The sequence below is a fragment of the Rousettus aegyptiacus genome, unplaced genomic scaffold (assembly GCF_014176215.1).
Source record: "Rousettus aegyptiacus isolate mRouAeg1 unplaced genomic scaffold, mRouAeg1.p scaffold_m13_p_2, whole genome shotgun sequence".
Lineage (NCBI taxonomy): Eukaryota > Metazoa > Chordata > Mammalia > Chiroptera > Pteropodidae > Rousettus > Rousettus aegyptiacus.
The window spans coordinates 139,562,581-139,579,366 of NW_023416295.1; the positions used below are offsets into that span (position 1 = coordinate 139,562,581).

The following is a 16,786-nucleotide window of genomic DNA, read 5'->3' on the forward strand; positions in this document are numbered from 1 at the left end:
TTATTAAAAGAATGTTCATAGCAACTTATTGCAACCAAAAACTGAAATAGATAAACATACTGTGGCATGTTCCTACAACAGAATACTAGTCAATATAATAAGAAATTAACTACCAACACCAAAAACATAAAGAAAAAATCCAAAGCATTATGTTGACCACCCCCCAAAAAAAGAAAAGCCAGACAGAGAATATATACTGCATGACTTTACTTACATGATGTTCTAGAATAGGCAAAACTAATATATGGTTATAAAAAGTATAGGCTGTCTAGGGTAGGGTGGGGGAAGAGAAGGATTGATTAAGGGTCGGTGGGGTGTTGTTCTAACAAATACCTAAAAATTTGGCAATGTTTTGGAATTAAGCTGTGGGTAGAAGCTTGAAATCTTTTAAGGAGCAAATGGAAGAATAAAAGTATATGCTGCTGTTATCTTTTGAACTGGAATGTTTATAGCCAATATCCTGTGCCTAGCCCATCATTGTATCTGGGGAGCAGCTAACACTTTCTTGAGTTTCACAGGTACACAAATAGAGATGAATTATGTCCCAGGATGGATCATACCAATGACCTCACCCATACTGGATTTAGAAAATAATGAGATTTGGGCTTTTGAGCTGACGAGATTTTAGACTTTAAAGTGATGCTATAATTGGTACAGATTTTTGGTGACTTTGTGATAGGGCAAAGATATTTCATAAGTGAGGAGACCAAAAAGACAGAATTGAATAGGCAGAATAATGGTTCCCCTTAAAGATGACTATGTCCTAATCATTTAAACCTGTAAATATGTTATTTTATACGGTAAAAGAGATTTTTCAGATATGATTAAGTTAAGGACTTTTTCCCCCCTAGCTTTATTGAGGTATAACTGACAAATAAAAATTTTATATGTTTAAGGTGTACAACATGATTTGATATATGTATACATCTTGAAAGCATTACCACAGTCAAGCTAATTAACAATGCTATCACCTCACATAGTTATCATTTTTTGTGTGTGATGAGAACACTCAATATTTACTCTCTTAGTAGATTTCCAGTATGTAATACAATTTTATTAACAGTTATTACTGTTATTAGATCCTCAGAACTTATTCATCTTATAATTGAAACTTTGTACCTTTTGACTAACATCTTCTCATGTCTCCTATCTCCCCAGCCCCTGGCAACCACCATTCTACTCTCTGCTTCTATGAGTCTGACTTTTCAAATTCCACATATAAGGGAGATCATGCAGTACTTGTCTTACTGTGTCTGGCTTATTTCATTTAGCATGTCCTCCAGATTCGTTCTTGTTACAAATGGCATTCTTTGCTACTGTTTTATAGCTGAATAACACCCGTGCGTGCATGTGTGTGTGTGTATACGTGTATCACATTTTCTTTATCCATTCATCCATCAATGGACAGTTATGTGGTTTTCGTATCTTAGCTATTGTGCAGATATCTTTTCAGGATACTGATTTTATTTTCTTTAGATATATGCCCAGAAGTGAAGTTGGTGGATCAAATGGTAGTTCTATTTTTTTAGGAAACTCCATACTATTTTCTATAATGCTTGTATCAATCTACATTCTCACCAACAGTGTGTAAGGGTTCTCTTTTCTCCACACCCTCACCAACATTCAGTATCTCTTGTCTTTTTGATAAAAGCCAACCTAACAGGTGTGAAGTGATATTGCATTGAGGTATTGATTTGCATTTCCATGATGATTAATGATGTTGAGCAGCTTTCCATATAAGTATATTAGCCATGTGTATATCTTCTTTAGAAAAATTGTCTGTTCAGGTCCTTTACTCATTTTTTTCTTTTTGCTATGTTTTGGTATTCAGCTGTGTCAGTTCTCTACATATTCTGAATATTAATCCCTTATCAGATACGTGGTTTGCAAACATTTTCTCTCATTTTCTAGGTTGCGTTTTCTTTTTTTATGATTCTCTCTCTCTCTCTTTTAGTTTGATGTAGTCCTACTTACTTATTTTTACTTTTGTCATCTATGCTTGAGACTATTCTAAATTGCTAAAGGATAACAGTGTTCAATCTAATAGCATTGATTTTTCAGAGCAGAATATCTCTCTTAGCTATAGAAAGAGGATGCTGTGACTATAGATAAATGGCCAAAAAAAAAAATGCAATGTTCCTAGCTCTAAAGACAGAGAAAGTGAGGTATGAGCCAACGAGCATGGGCAGCCTCTAGAATGTAAAAAAAAAAAAACAAAAAAAAAAACAAAAAAAAAAAACAAGGATACATTCTCCCTTAGCGCCTCTAGAAAGGAACACCACCCTCTGACACCTTGCTTTTGGTCCAGTGAGATGCATGTTGGACTTCTAGCCTACAGAACTGTAATATAATAAATTTGTATTGTTCTAATACAAATTTGTGGCAAATTATTACAATAGCAATAGAAAGTGACTATAGATCTTGGAACTCCAATATTAACCAGTAATGCCTAATGATACGTGGCTTTACCTATGACCTACTAATCCTTATTTTAAACGCAATTACAAGTTTAATTAGTTCTATACCTGGCCAGTGGAAAGTCTGCATCATCAAAATGAAATTGCCAGATGGTGCATTATGTATCTGGTTTATGTAAGAAAGACAATAAGGAATTCCAATTACAAAACCTATACACAAGGAAAAGGCCTTTGCTTTATATAAAAATATTAACCAACAGAAATATGTTTATATGTTTCATTCAAATAAAATTTTTATTGTGTGTATATAACATTTTATGTATTTACCAACTTTTCAACGATCAATTGCTCCAATCATATTGATAAAGGATTTCCACTGAACTAGAAACAGCTACACTGATAGCAGCAAGAAGTAAGTTTGAAAATCCAAGGGTGAGTGGAAAAAGTTATTAAAAAATCTTAACATGCTCAAAGTAAAAAATATGCTTGAAGCATAGAAATTTGGCAATGAACCTTAGGAGTACCTGATTATATAACTATATTTCTACATGATGAAATAATTGATTTTCATAATGATAAACCTAAGTTGCCAAAAATATTGGGCTAAGGCTTCCACATGTACTAAAGAAAAAGAAACTTGAGAAATACATATTAAAAGATTTTCAATAAAACTACCGAAGTAAATAAATATTGATGCTTCAAAGGATATTTGATTATTAAAAAAATCCATTAAGAATTCTGAAAATAAAAAACAATTAGAAAATACTTTTATCGGTCATTGACAATACAACCTCAGTGCCAAAATTTTATTTCTGCTTTCATATTTACAATTATAAGATATTTACTACCAATTTCTGAGCTCACCATATTTAAAGTTTTATATTATTTTTTCATAGACCCTCCCTCCAAAATTCCATCTTTACTTCTATAAAAGAATATTCATATACTTGATACAACACATTTTTCAAACTCAAATATACATGTAATATGTTCACATACCTGGCAAGTTAGATTAAAATGTTGTACTTTACACAAAGGGAAAATTTAAATGAATACTTATTAAGGAGTTTTACAGACATTAATAATTATAAGGAAAGGCTTTTTTATTTTCAATTTGAATAGAATTCATTGAAACTTTTAACCTCTCTGGAATACCAACAATATGGAAGTTATTTGTTATCCTGGTTTTTAATGTCATGTTTCTTTCAGAAAAACAATTTTTTTTTCATTTGCTATCTTTATACTATTCTTTCCTGACTCTAGACTGACAGAGAGACATAGGACAGTAAGCTGTTGATCAGAGACAACAGAATAAAAGATTTTGAGAAATGAGATTTGAAGCCCTTTTAAAAAGGAAAAAGAACCCCTAGATTAAAAGGTTAAACAATTAGTTCTATCAGTTTCTGCTTATTTCTAAGAATCTAGTACTGATTACGCTCCGTTCCAGTTCTCTGAATATATTACAAGTAAAGGGAAACAAGTGAAACAATAATCTTTGCAAAGAAAAACCCAACTAGAAAACTTGGGCAAGAGTTATCACTCCACCAATATGGCAAACATAAGGGGTGAGGGGGAATGAAGAGGTAGAGAAAGACAGAGCAGCAGTGTGAGCCATGTCATTATTAAGAATCTGATTTCTCGACACAGAGATTAAGAATCCATGAACCCATTTTCTCAAGTTGCTGATGATTAGAATCTGTCTCTGGGAATCAGTGTACAGTTCATTGCATCAGCAATAATTTTCTCCCAACATGGAAACCAACCCAAAACATTGTAAAAGAATAAATGCAAATTAAACCATAAGGGTCAAGAAGGACAGTGTAAAGAGCATTGACTTTGCAATTAAACAGACCTGGTTTGAACCCCAATCTTAATCCTTATTAGTTATGTGAACAACAGCAAGTTCTTCCACCCTTTTTCTTTGTCTGTGAAAGAGCTATAATCATATTTCCTAGAAACTATAACAATATTTACTATTATAATATTCACTAGAAATAAAATGCTATTTACTAGATTACTTATTGCAAATAATATTTGCAGTTAGATAACTTGTAAGAATATAAGACCAATGTAATATAAAATGTTTTCATCCCCCCAACTCATTTCTTCCAACACTTCAATAATCACAATCTGTGAGAAACATTTTTCACAATAGAAATGGTACTGTGAAAGGTACAACAGCCCAAAACTTCTAACATATTTAATATATTTTAATATAAATGTTTATATAATGTTAAATATAGGCAATAATGTTTGAATGACTAATTTAAATATCAGAAATATAGAACCATAATTATTAAGTCTTAAAATGCTGTTTTTATTTATCAGGATTATCATATATTATAAAGCAATTTTCTTTATTCTTAAGAATAGCAAAATCCTCATTCAAAAGCCATGCTCAGTTTGAATCTCTCATCTTAAGATAAGGTAATTGAAGTAAATAGTAACAGAAACACAAAAAAAGTATAAGAAATTAGGAGCAATGAGGAAAAATAAGAAAATTTGGCATCATGTGGCCTAAAAAGTAAACAATGGAAAAGTAATATGTATCTCTTTTCCATTATATTCCAATTCTAAATTACTGACTTTTATGGAGTATGTCTAAGACTCTTTTCATTCATTTTCTCTTCCAATTTCCCAAGAACTGAACAAGAAGGCTTTTTACCCAAAGCATTAACTTCCTTCCCCAACCAAGGAAGGTCTGTAACTACAAATGGAGGGAGAAAAGTATACTTTGTGTCCACAACTCAGAGAATGAAACAAGGGAGAACTCTAGGTCTGAGAACTATGTCAGCAAAATTCCAGACCCTCTAAACTGAGCTTCACAGTGGGACTCCACATTTTGTTTAAAGTATTCTAGATTTTCAGGTTATTGAACTTAACTTTATCTAAGTGAAATGTAAAATTATATTTCCAAAGCAAGAGTTTGGGGTGACTTTCCATTATTTGGGATTATCTAAGGCACTGGTTCCCTCCAACGTCATGGACAACTGAAGTCTGAGTTGGTACACTGAGGGTAGAGTCCTAATATTACATGCACACCCTCGGATGACAGCACCAAGCATGAGAGTTACTTACACAGAAGATATTTCTGACTAGAATGCCCTTCAAGTCAGGTTTTAAATTTGTCCCTAGAATTATTTAAGGAAATGATTTCCCTAGAAATCTTTAATGAAATTATTTTCTTTAAGAAAATGAGTGATCAAAAAAAAAATACTTAGTTTATTCCTAGAATTATTTAAGAAAATGTTTTTGTTTAATTCTTAAAGAATTCTTTTAGAAAAGGATTCATAATGAAAATGATTTCCCTAGAATTCTTTAAAAAAAAAAACTCAAATTCTTTTTTAAAATTTCCCTTAGAATTATTTAAGAATTCTTCAAGAAAATAGGAAGCAGATTTCCTAGTTATTTCGTTCTAAGACCTGCTTGTATGAAGCAGGGTAGACAAATATTCTTTTTAAAAAATAAAATCTGTCTAGTTCTTTGATTTACAAAACTTAAGATGCCCAAAATTTCTAGTCCCTTATTTGATCTCCATGTGAAAAAGCAATATACTTTAAAATTTGCCACTCTGTAAGACATCTTTATTGGTGGTCCCTCATATTTTTCACTTACATTATAAAAAGAAAAAAGAAAAAGAAATAAAAAAAACTAAGGAAGAGGAAAAATAGGAAGAGAATAAAGTATGGACGGAAGAAAAGGGTAGGCTCCAATTGAGTTCTTCCCTTTTTGGCTGCCCATGTCCAAAGTGATCCTTTTATCCTATGAAGATAAAAATAAGGACCCAGCCTCTCTTGCCTTCTTTTAGAAGACCAAATACCTAAAAAAGCAGTTCCTTTGGTTGTGAATGTTGTTTGATTGCGTGTTTTGTTAGAACCTCCTTTTCACCTAACAAAATAAGATCTGACCCTTTTCTTGCAGTGAAGAGAGGTAGCCTGGCCAGTATCTACCTTCGCAGTTTTGATTCTTGGATCCATTGTTCATTGTGGTTGTTTTAGCCTGATGGGGCCCATCACTTGAGGAGATAAATTTCTTTTCCTTTCAAACATTCAGAGGAACATGAGCTTTGTGATTACTATTGGTTTTTCCTTTAAAATAACAAAATTGTTTGTAAAAATGTTATTTTTCATTCAGTACAGTTACCTGAGAGATGGTCCTGTCATGTTTTCTATTTGCCGCCAACAGTTTCATTATATTTTACAATGGCATTGGCGCACCACGGTTACTGCTTAACCCAGTTTTGTCTTGAATGAGGCAGCAGAATTGTCGATTGCTTGCTTAACCTTATTCTTCCACATCTCTTAACCTTATTCATCCACATCCAAAGGAGTCTAATGTAATTGCATTTCTTAAAGATATTTAGGCATTCTCCTCAAGAGAGCCCATGTTCCAATGTTTCTATTAAATCTAAGGCCTTGGCCCACCTTATTTGTCAGTTTTTATCTCCCTTAACTCCTTCCCCTTGCTCCCCATAGTCATAGCAACAACCAACAGTGACAGTAATCTGTACCTTTTGTTTCATTTCTTCCATTTAAGAGCCTTCTCAAGAGATTACTTAAAACTGTTCCTGGCAAGCAACAAAATCCACTTCAAACAAGCATAAGCAAACCAAGGGGATTTACAAGGGTGTCTTGAAACTAAAGGGCAGGAGATGAAGCCTGGCCCCATACAAGACATGGACAGGGCAAAGAAACCAGCAACCCTGGTCACCACTCTCTCTATTTGTGCCTCTAGCTATGCATCTACTGCTTTCACCTCCCTCCCTTCATACCTGACTTCACGGAGTCAGCCTGGACATGGTCCTCAGCTGCCTCATCTCCAGTTCACAGGACCAACTAGAGCTTTTCTAATCAAATTCCAAATTCAGAGAAGTGAGAATTCGATAGTCGTCCGCTTTATTTATTGACTGTAACCAAGGATTCAGTATTACTTAGTTCATATGTGGCTCTCAGGGTCCCATCTTGGGGACACAGGGAAATAGGTTATTGGAGAAAAGGGATATGTACTGGAAAGATCCCCCCAAATGTTCCTACTCCTTAGATGCAGTCTCTGTTCAATTAGCACCATTTTAAAGATGTGAAAACTAAAGCACTTTCATATAATGGTCTTGTTTTAAAGGATAGGTTTTAGCCTTAGCTCAGTCACTAACAAGATTTTTTAACTAAGTCAAAATCACTTCAGAATTATAATTTGCAAGGTGGCTTCCAGCATTAAAATACAGTATTTCTATGTTCATCTGAGACTGATCCTTTAAATAGTCAATGATCCTGCATGGATCATGTTTTATAGCAAAATAGTACTGTCTAACTTTTACTGAAAACTACTCTGGGCCAGGTACTACTCTAAAAGCTTTACACATATTAACTACAATGAAATTCTAGTGAAGGGCACTGTTCTTGACAAGTCTGTTCTCACTCCAGATACCAATTGCAAGCTACCCACACTTTTGACCAACTAGGTACAAATTCAGAGTTTTCTCTACTGCTCATATTCAATAATTCTCTAGGAAAACTCACAGGACTCAGGAAGGCACTATACATACAGTAAGCATTTCCTTATGAAGGATGCAAATCAAGACCCACCTAAAGAAGAAATGCATATGGCAAATCTGGGAGGGTCCTGAACACAAAGTTTCTGAGTCCTCAAGAAATATCACCTTCCTGACATGTCAGTATATGTTTACCAACCAAAGAATCTTACCCACGCTTTGGGTGTCCAGAGTTTTTATTGGGGTTTTACTACATAAGTATAATTGGTTGAATTTTTAGCCAAGTGATTAAACTCAATCTCTAGCCTCCCTCTCCAAAGGTCAAGAAGGCAGCCTAGTATCACATGGCTCAAAGCCCCAACCCTCTAATCCCATGGTTGGTTTTCCAGTATGACCAGCTGCCATCCTGAAACTATTCACAGGCCCACCGTGAGTTATCTGTTAGTATAAACTCAGGTGTGGCCCAAGGGATGCGCCATGGATTACAAAGACACTCATCACTCAGGAAATTCCAGGAACCAGGATCAAAGACCAGCTAAATTCCTTATTATACAAAATTTACTCATTTATTTCTCATAATAACCCTTTGGGGTACAAACAATTATTTTTACAGTTTACAGGGCACAGGGTGGCTAAGTAACTTGTCCCAAAGCCACACAGCTAATGGACAGAGAATCTGACTTCAGAACCTGTGTTTTTAAATGATATATACTTTATCCTTATTTGGTCCTTGTTTAGAAATCAGATCAAGCAACTCCTTGCCCCAAATCATGAATAGTTCTTCTCTGACATGTCATACTTTCCAACATAAGGATAACAACATTTTATCTTTTGTGTTTTCAAAAGAAAAGGATCCTAAATCGGTGCTGTTTGTCACCTTCTTCTCTTTAAAACTACAAAATAACTAAGTTATAAATCTTTGGGAAATGTGAAGAGGTGATAGTTTCATAGCTATTATCTTCAAAGTGACTGAATACAGAGAATATGATAGGCATCTTTACCAGCACTGGTTTCTAATATGCATCAGTCAGCATGATTAATGCTAGTCACTAAAATAAACAGTCCCAAAGTCTCAGTGGCTTAACACAATACAGATATCTTTTTGACTCACATAAAGCCCAGTGAACACCGGGCAGTACTCCTCCGGCCAAAATTCAAGGGTCCAGGCTCCTTCCATCATGTGGTCAAGCCATTCTGGAGCTCTTTGTTTCCAGAAACATAAATGAGGTGAGAGAGAGCACTTGGAGAGGGTGAACCAAATACTTTACTACTAAGTCCATAAGTGGCATATGTCACTTCTGATTGTATTCTATGGTCCAGAACTAGTCAGATGGCAAATTTAATGGCGAGGGACTCCAGAAAATGGAAGTGTAATATGTAGACATTGATTGACATTATTAATAGTTTCTGTCACAATCTGCCCTCTAGTTGCCAAATATCCATTTGGTCCCTCTTTTTACATACAGAAAACATCCTTCCCGATATACCCAACCCAAAGGCCTAGCTAGTTTAAATCCAGCATCCAGTGTTCCTTGACTAATCATGTAAACTTTAGGCATGTTTCTTACAAATTCTCTGCTCTGTAAAATTGGGAAAATCGTTGTTCATAACCTTAAGAAACAGTTATAAGAACCCAATCTTCACATCCTATCCACTAGATTCAGATATGGTACTTCCAGGTATTTCCTATGAATTAAGTGCAAGTTATGTCCCTTGGCATACACTCAGTACACAGTGGTGGTATAGCCAGGACAATGGCACCAAATGCTCCTTCAGAAAGGAGAAGAATGGAAAACACAAAGCAGTCATCTGTCACAACTCTGAATTCTGAGGGGATGAACTGTGAAACTTTCAAACTCTTGAACTGTTGCCTTCTGCAAAGAACTGCCTTGTCATGGTTCTCTGTACCCAAGGGCTCTCTCTACCTTTTGTGAAGTTCCTCTTATCCTAATACTCTTCTTCAGAGTTGTACAGGTGTCGAAATTACCTTCTGTTTACAGAAGGCTGAGAATACAAGAATGATTTTATGTCTTGAACAGTAAAAGACTTTTTATTCCACATCCAGCAATACAGTTCTTCTAAAAATGTTGTAGGTTTCTCACCTCTGATGGCAATTAGCTCCATGTGCTAGTAGCCACACTCAAAGTTTATCTTATTCTCAGCCAGATTTATTTTTGTTAATTCATCTTTCCTCTGATTCCTACCCTATCTTTCCTATCAATTTCACGGTGATTATCTGAGATTATCTAGCACAATGGATGGAAAGATCACATCCTTCATCTCCTCTTTGTACTCAGTTACTTAATTCAACCGAAAAGTTTACAAGGCCTTTGTTTCTCTTACTTGGGTGGGATGTGGGTGAGAGAGTCCTAGAAACAAGCGATGAGCTTTCAATTGTTGAAGGCCCTGAATTACTGGACTCTCTCTATTCTCCCTCCATTTTTGTATTGAGGTATAATTGACATTTAACATTATGTTAATTTCAGGTGTATAATGTAATGATTCGATATTGTATGTATTGTGAAATGATCACCGCAAAAAGTCTAGTTAACATACGTCGCCATACATAATTATAAAATTCTTTTCCTATGATGAGAACTTTTAAACTTCATTCTCTTAGCAACTTGAAAATACATAATACAGTATTATTAATTGTAGTCACCATGCTGTATATTAGATCCCCATGACTTATTTATTTTATAACTCAAAGTCTGTACCTTTTGACTCCTTTCATCCATTTTGTAATCCTATAACCACCTTCCTTTTTAAAGCAGTTTTATTGAGATATAATTGACCAACAAAAAACTGTACATATTTAAAGTATGAAATGTGATAAAATTTGATATATATATATATATATATATATATATATATATATACACCCATTAAACTACCACCACAACAAGTAAATAAGTTGGACTTTATCAAAACTAAAAACTTAAAACATACTGTTAAGAAAATGGAAAGATAAGCCACAGAAGAGGAGAAAATATTTCCAAATTGTACATCTTGTAAAGTACTTGTATACAGAATGTACTGTACATAAAGAACTCTCAAAGCTCAAGAACAAGATAATTAACAACTAAATTAAAAAAGAAACAGGCAAATTTGACTCTAGGTGGTACATATAATGTGATAAATAGGTAAATAGAATAGTACAGTTGAAACCTATATGATTTTATTAACCAATGTCACCCCCCTAATAAATTTAATTTCAAAAATGCATAAAAATATAAAATCCCACAGTATAGTGTAAATGAATGAATGAATGAATGAATGAATAATCAAAAGAAATGGGCAAAAGATTTAAACTGACACTTCTCTAAAGAAAATAAGGATGTCAAATAAGCACATAAAAAGATGTTCATGGTCATTAGTCATTGAGGAAGTACAAAATAAGAGCTCAATAAAATAATACTACACCCCATTAGATGAGCTAAAATGAAAAAGACTGACTGCATCAAATGTTCAAGTGTAACGCAATTGACCTGAATATGCAGTCAATATTGCATACTTATGAAGCCCTCACATCTAGTACTAATTTCTGCTTTAGTCAGCTACTTAGCTGCCATAAAAATTAACCTCCAAACCTCAGTGGCTTACAAGTCTAGTTTTCTCTCACACAAAGTCCTATGTGAACTAGTGTCTCTCCTCCACTACTGACTAGGAATCAGGGTTCCTTTCATCATGTGATTTCATGATCCTCGAGTTCTTTCTTTCTGACAGTGTAAACAGGGGAGAGGGAGTATAGGGCAGAAATATCAATTAGCAAACCACCTCATTCCATAAGTGACTAAATCTCTTCTGTTTACATTCCATTCTCCAGAACAAATTACGTGGCCAACCTAATTGTTTTCTGCTACAAATAGCTGACAATTAATTGTCTGTTACATACTTTCTCTGCCTGTGCTCTGAAGTCTATCCCATACAGATTTCTAATAACTCTTATTTCAAGCCTCATCCCCTCCTTTTCTAATACTTTCAACCATAGGACCATTTCAAATTTTCGATGAGTGAAAAAAATTGGTTGACCCATTCTCTTAAAATCATCTTCTTTTTAATCCCAGTGTTTTACAGTTTCACATTCAAAAACATATTCTAATTCCCTCCTATTCTGACTCCTCATTCATCATGGCATTTTGATTGCTCGCTAACCACACAAAGGACCCTCTCACAAACTTCAACCATTCTTACTTAGTTCTCCTCCTACTCATTGCCTATTGCACTTCTCACAACTCCCTTCCCTTAGCACACACCTTTATTTTCTACTTCTCTTCCCTTCCCCTGCTAGCATAATCTTACCATAATACATTTCTCCTCAATACTCTTAATTGTAGCCCAGTGCTGGTCCCATTACTATTCTCCCTTTCATGGTGTTATTATCATTACTCATTTTTTTCCCAATGTAATTAACACTAAAATAATTCAACATATTCCTATAAGTAGTCTGTCATTGGTAAAGTGTTAGAATTCTGAAGTAAGAAAGATAAAACTAGCTAACCAATATTAGAGATGTGCTAGAGGTAGAAAGGATGTTTTACTTACAACCTCTCATTTTTAAAGGAAGTCACAATAGTTTGTGACTTGCCTGAGATCATACTGCTGCTGGCTGTCAGGAAAGCTGAGACAAGAATCCCATTTTCCAATATCCTATCCACTAAATGAGGCTGATTCTCTAATTTTTATTCCTACTTCTCAGTTTATTTCCTCTGGTTTTCAATTTATTCAGAATAAATCCCAATGAAACTCTGTAGGGCTGTCCCGAGGAGACGGCTGAAGATATAAATCTTACATTGAGTAAATTGACACCAAATCAAAGTAAAAGCAAGTATTGTTAATTGTGAGTTGTTTATTTTAATCCTAAGGGGGAAATCTCATTCTTTTACCTCATTTAAAATTTTACTTTATAATTTCTTTTAATTTTAGGAGTATGAAAGTTTAATCAAACATTTTGATATTAAATGGTACCTTCTTCTGATAAGCAGGTTTAGCCAGTTTTTTTAAACATAAGACTAATCCTTTTTTGAAGTCATTAATTGAGATTTGATTAGTGCATTGCATTTAGCTGAATTTGTCATGTTAATCTTTATTATTTATTATGGCAAGTAAGTGCCATTTATTTCTTCTCTGAAAGGCAACTATTCTAGAGAAGTGGCTACTTGGAAATCAATTATCTCAGTCGAGATTTTCCATGGATGAACAGAGCAAAGACTCTGTAAAAATAAATTTCGAAGCTCCCAAAATATGAAGTACTTTGTATAAATGTCAGGTGTTGCCAGGATCATGATGCAATACTATTGTTTTTTACTCCTTTTGAATTCAGCAGTTGTGTTTTGGAGACATAGAATGTTGTTAATCCTGAGCAATTTATTTGCCTATTTTTTAAGGCTTCTGTATGCTGTCTCTACCCACAATCTTTTGTCAACAGTGATGGAATCCTGTTGAGCTGAAACCAAAAATAAGAGAGAAACAGTCTAGAAAATATTCACTTCCTGAACACATACTGAGAGAAGTAAATGAGTCAGAGGGACATGGGCCTGAAGGTGGACAGCTATGGAGAATAAGTTTAACCATTGCTCTCTGTACTCATATAGTCTCAGCATCAGAAATAAAATGCAACCATTTGCTTTTTAGAGGTTGAAGTTACAAGAAACCAGTTGCTGGCATCCTAGAAATATTCAATTGGAAAGACCCAATTCATCTAGACTAAGGCACAGCCTAACAAATCAATATATTATAATGGGACAATTTACAGGCTTCCTTGTCCTACCTAAAAAATGGAAGAATCTAATAAAAATTAATCGAATACAATAAATTTATAATATTCTAAGACTTATAAAAAAAGAAATTGGTATAATAAGGTCAATATGAGGGATGAGGAATTAGACAAGATAGGATCTGAAGGAAATTATAGAGTGTAAAGATTGAAAGTTATACTACAGATATCCTCAGTTATTGAGGAAAATTGGAATTAATGCTTTTCTTTGTTGGTTTCTGCTCTGAAGTCTAAGTTCCATCCTCCCTTCATTCTTAGGAAAGCATAGAAAACAACTCAGTCCATCTGACACAAGAAGGGACGAGATTGTGCAAGCTGGAGCTTACCAATGGCCTTGACCGTCTACTCTCGAGGGGCTCTGGATGTCAAGAGAATAAAGAGCCCTCTGTATTTTGGATCTATGTCTATCTCCATTCTAAAGACCCTTTGGGAATAGCCTTACACTTGCCAAATTCTCCCTGTACTTCTTAGAGGAAGTTAAGCAACATAATACACAGAAAGAACTATTTAGTAACACCATATTGATCGGGAAGTAGACTACTTTAACACATTTAATACCCGAAAGTAGACTGGCATAAGAGAAATGACTCTAAGAGCCTTCTAACTGTTCTCCTGCGTCCTCCAATCTGTCTCCCACACTGGAGCCTGGATCATCTTTTGAAAATGCAAAACTGACCATATTATATCTCTATTGTAAACTTTCAATGACTCTTTATTGCTCGTTAACACGGTCAGTAGGCCCTTCATTGTCTAGTTCCTCAACTCTCGGCTTTGCCTTTCATCGCAATCCCTCCCCAGCTCTCCTGAACAGCTGTGCTGAATGCATCCCACTTCCCTGAATGTCTGTTCTCTGACCCATGCCTGGGAATGTGCTGAGCTCTCTGTCCAACATGCTCAGTTCAAATCTTATCACCCCTGCTCCCCCTTTCACCTGAGAACACTTACCCAGGCTCCAGAAAGCCTCAATGATCTGAGACTAGATTTGGTCTCCCTGATCCCACTGCATCTTTTACTTTAATAAACTAAAAGATTACGTAAAGAGTTCTGCCAAAGATTAAAGTTCGAGTCAGCAGTTCCTGATCAGAAACTCATGAGCAAAGTATTTCTGGAATAAGGTCACAGGTTAGAGACATATATGGTACATTCTTTTACAGAAGAAGTGGAAATAAAAGTTTCAGTCAGGATTCTGAGACATTAGATAACAGACACCAAAACGAGCCACAACAGAGACCATTCTGTAGGAGCTTTCTGGCCCCCTTAAACTTCTCCTTCCTCCCTTAGTACTAGCTCCAATGCCCTAGTGATCAGAATAGTAATCAGTGGTTACTGGTAACAGAAAATGAGAAGCTGCCAGCCACACTCCCTTCTCCAGCTATAGTCTTCAAGCCTACAGCAGTACATGAGTCAGAAGAGTAAATGTGGCCAAAATTCAAGCTATCGTGATTCCTGTAAGGGCACCACGTTGTGGAGTCTAAACTGACATGGAATATAAATTTGGAGTAGATTGCATAGTTTGAACTGGATGTATCAGGCAGAAAATCAGGTTTATACCATATTTTATGAGTTCACTAAATTGGGAAAATTTTAAAAATTCTCCCTACGTAATTTCCTAGAAATCGGGTTTTAACACAGCATATATGGACTTCTTATTTCTTGAGATGTTAGAGTTCTCATGAGCCTCTGTGTAGCTACAGCACTGTTGGAGTTCTTTAAGGCTTTTATTTCTTCTCACTCATTAAAATCTCTTTAGACAATTTTACGCAGGCCCACACCTTTAGTTACTATCTATAGCAGATGGCTCCCGAATGTATATTTTCTAGTTCAGACATCTCCTCTAAGCTCCAGATTCATAAGTAGCTATATAAGACGTTCAAAGACATGCAACGTGTATAGTCACACAAGGCCCAGCGCTTAGAAGGGCCATCCTTTCGTTTAATGCTCTGCTGTAGCCATGTTGAAATTTTAATAACTTTTTAATAAAAGACTCCACATTTTTATTTTGCACCAAGCCCTGCGAATTATGTAGCCAGTCCTGCTCCTGGCCTACATTCTATCTCCTCAAGGAAAACTTAAATATGCCTTAAATACAATATCTCCCAAGTTGAATTAATGACCTTCCCCTCAAAGCTGAGCAGGTTCTCTGGTACAATGATGGCAGCACCATCATCTTGTTGAACCCCAGAAATTTAGAAGCTAACCTTGATTCTTCCCTCTACTTTACCTCCCATGTCATGAAAGCCTGCTGACTCTCTCAATCTGTTTTTAACCTTTCCCCTTCTCTGCCTTGTCTCTGCTACCACTCTCATCCAAGCTACCATCTTTTCACAGCTAGATTATTACGAAAGTATCATAACTAGTCTGCCTTCCTCCACTCAGATCCTTTACAGTCCTTTCTTCATGTGGTGTCAAGAGGGCTATTTTAATACAGATCTTACTGTGTCACACATACACACACATACAAACTATCTAATACAGTTAGTGGCAGATAACTAAGGCTTATTTGAAATCTTTATGCTGATTCACCAAATATTGCGTGCATTTGTTTCTAACATGGAACCTGTAACTAGCAGTTATAAACCTACTAGTACAAGTTCTCTTCTACAAGAAAATGCCAAATTATCCTGAGGAATTTTATGTCAGGGATGGAAAAATAACTTTGAGTAGTGTTTAAAGATGAAATACTACAGACTATGTCTATGGCCATCCCACCCTGAACAAGCCTGATCTCGTCTAATCTCGGAAGCTAAGCAGAGTTGGGCCTGGTTAGTACTTAGATGGGAGACCACCTAGGAAGACCAGATGCTGTAGGTGTAAAAAATAAAAAATAAGGGATTATAAACTGACAACGTCTTTGCAATCTGTGAGGTCAACCAAGGATTGCCATGCCTAAAAAATAAATAAATAAATAAAGAGAAAAAAATAAAATACTGCAGACAAGTTAAATGTGTATACCATGGGTGGCAAACACAAATGTCTCCATGGGCCAGTCAGGTAAGAAATAGTTGAGAGGGTCCAGAAGTCAAAGAATCAGGTGTGGTGAGGACTGTTACTAGCTGGAAAGCACACGCTCCCTGTAAAGGAGGCCACCACTACTCTGCATAACTG

General features: G+C 35.4%; 1 long non-coding RNA gene and 1 pseudogene across 1 annotated transcript in view; one reads left to right on the forward strand and one right to left on the reverse strand.

Annotated features, from left to right (window-relative positions):
• Positions 1–14,674, reverse strand: part of LOC118613847 — a 52,116-nt gene extending 37,442 nt beyond the window's left edge. Inside the window, exon 1 of the long non-coding RNA XR_004955961.1 lies at positions 14,627–14,674. This is a non-coding gene — a long non-coding RNA (uncharacterized LOC118613847). The remainder of the gene's footprint in view (positions 1–14,626) is intronic.
• Positions 14,675–16,373: 1,699 nt separating this feature from the next.
• On the forward strand, positions 16,374–16,492 carry LOC118614786 (annotated as a pseudogene).
• The last annotated feature ends 294 nt before the right edge of the window (positions 16,493–16,786 follow it).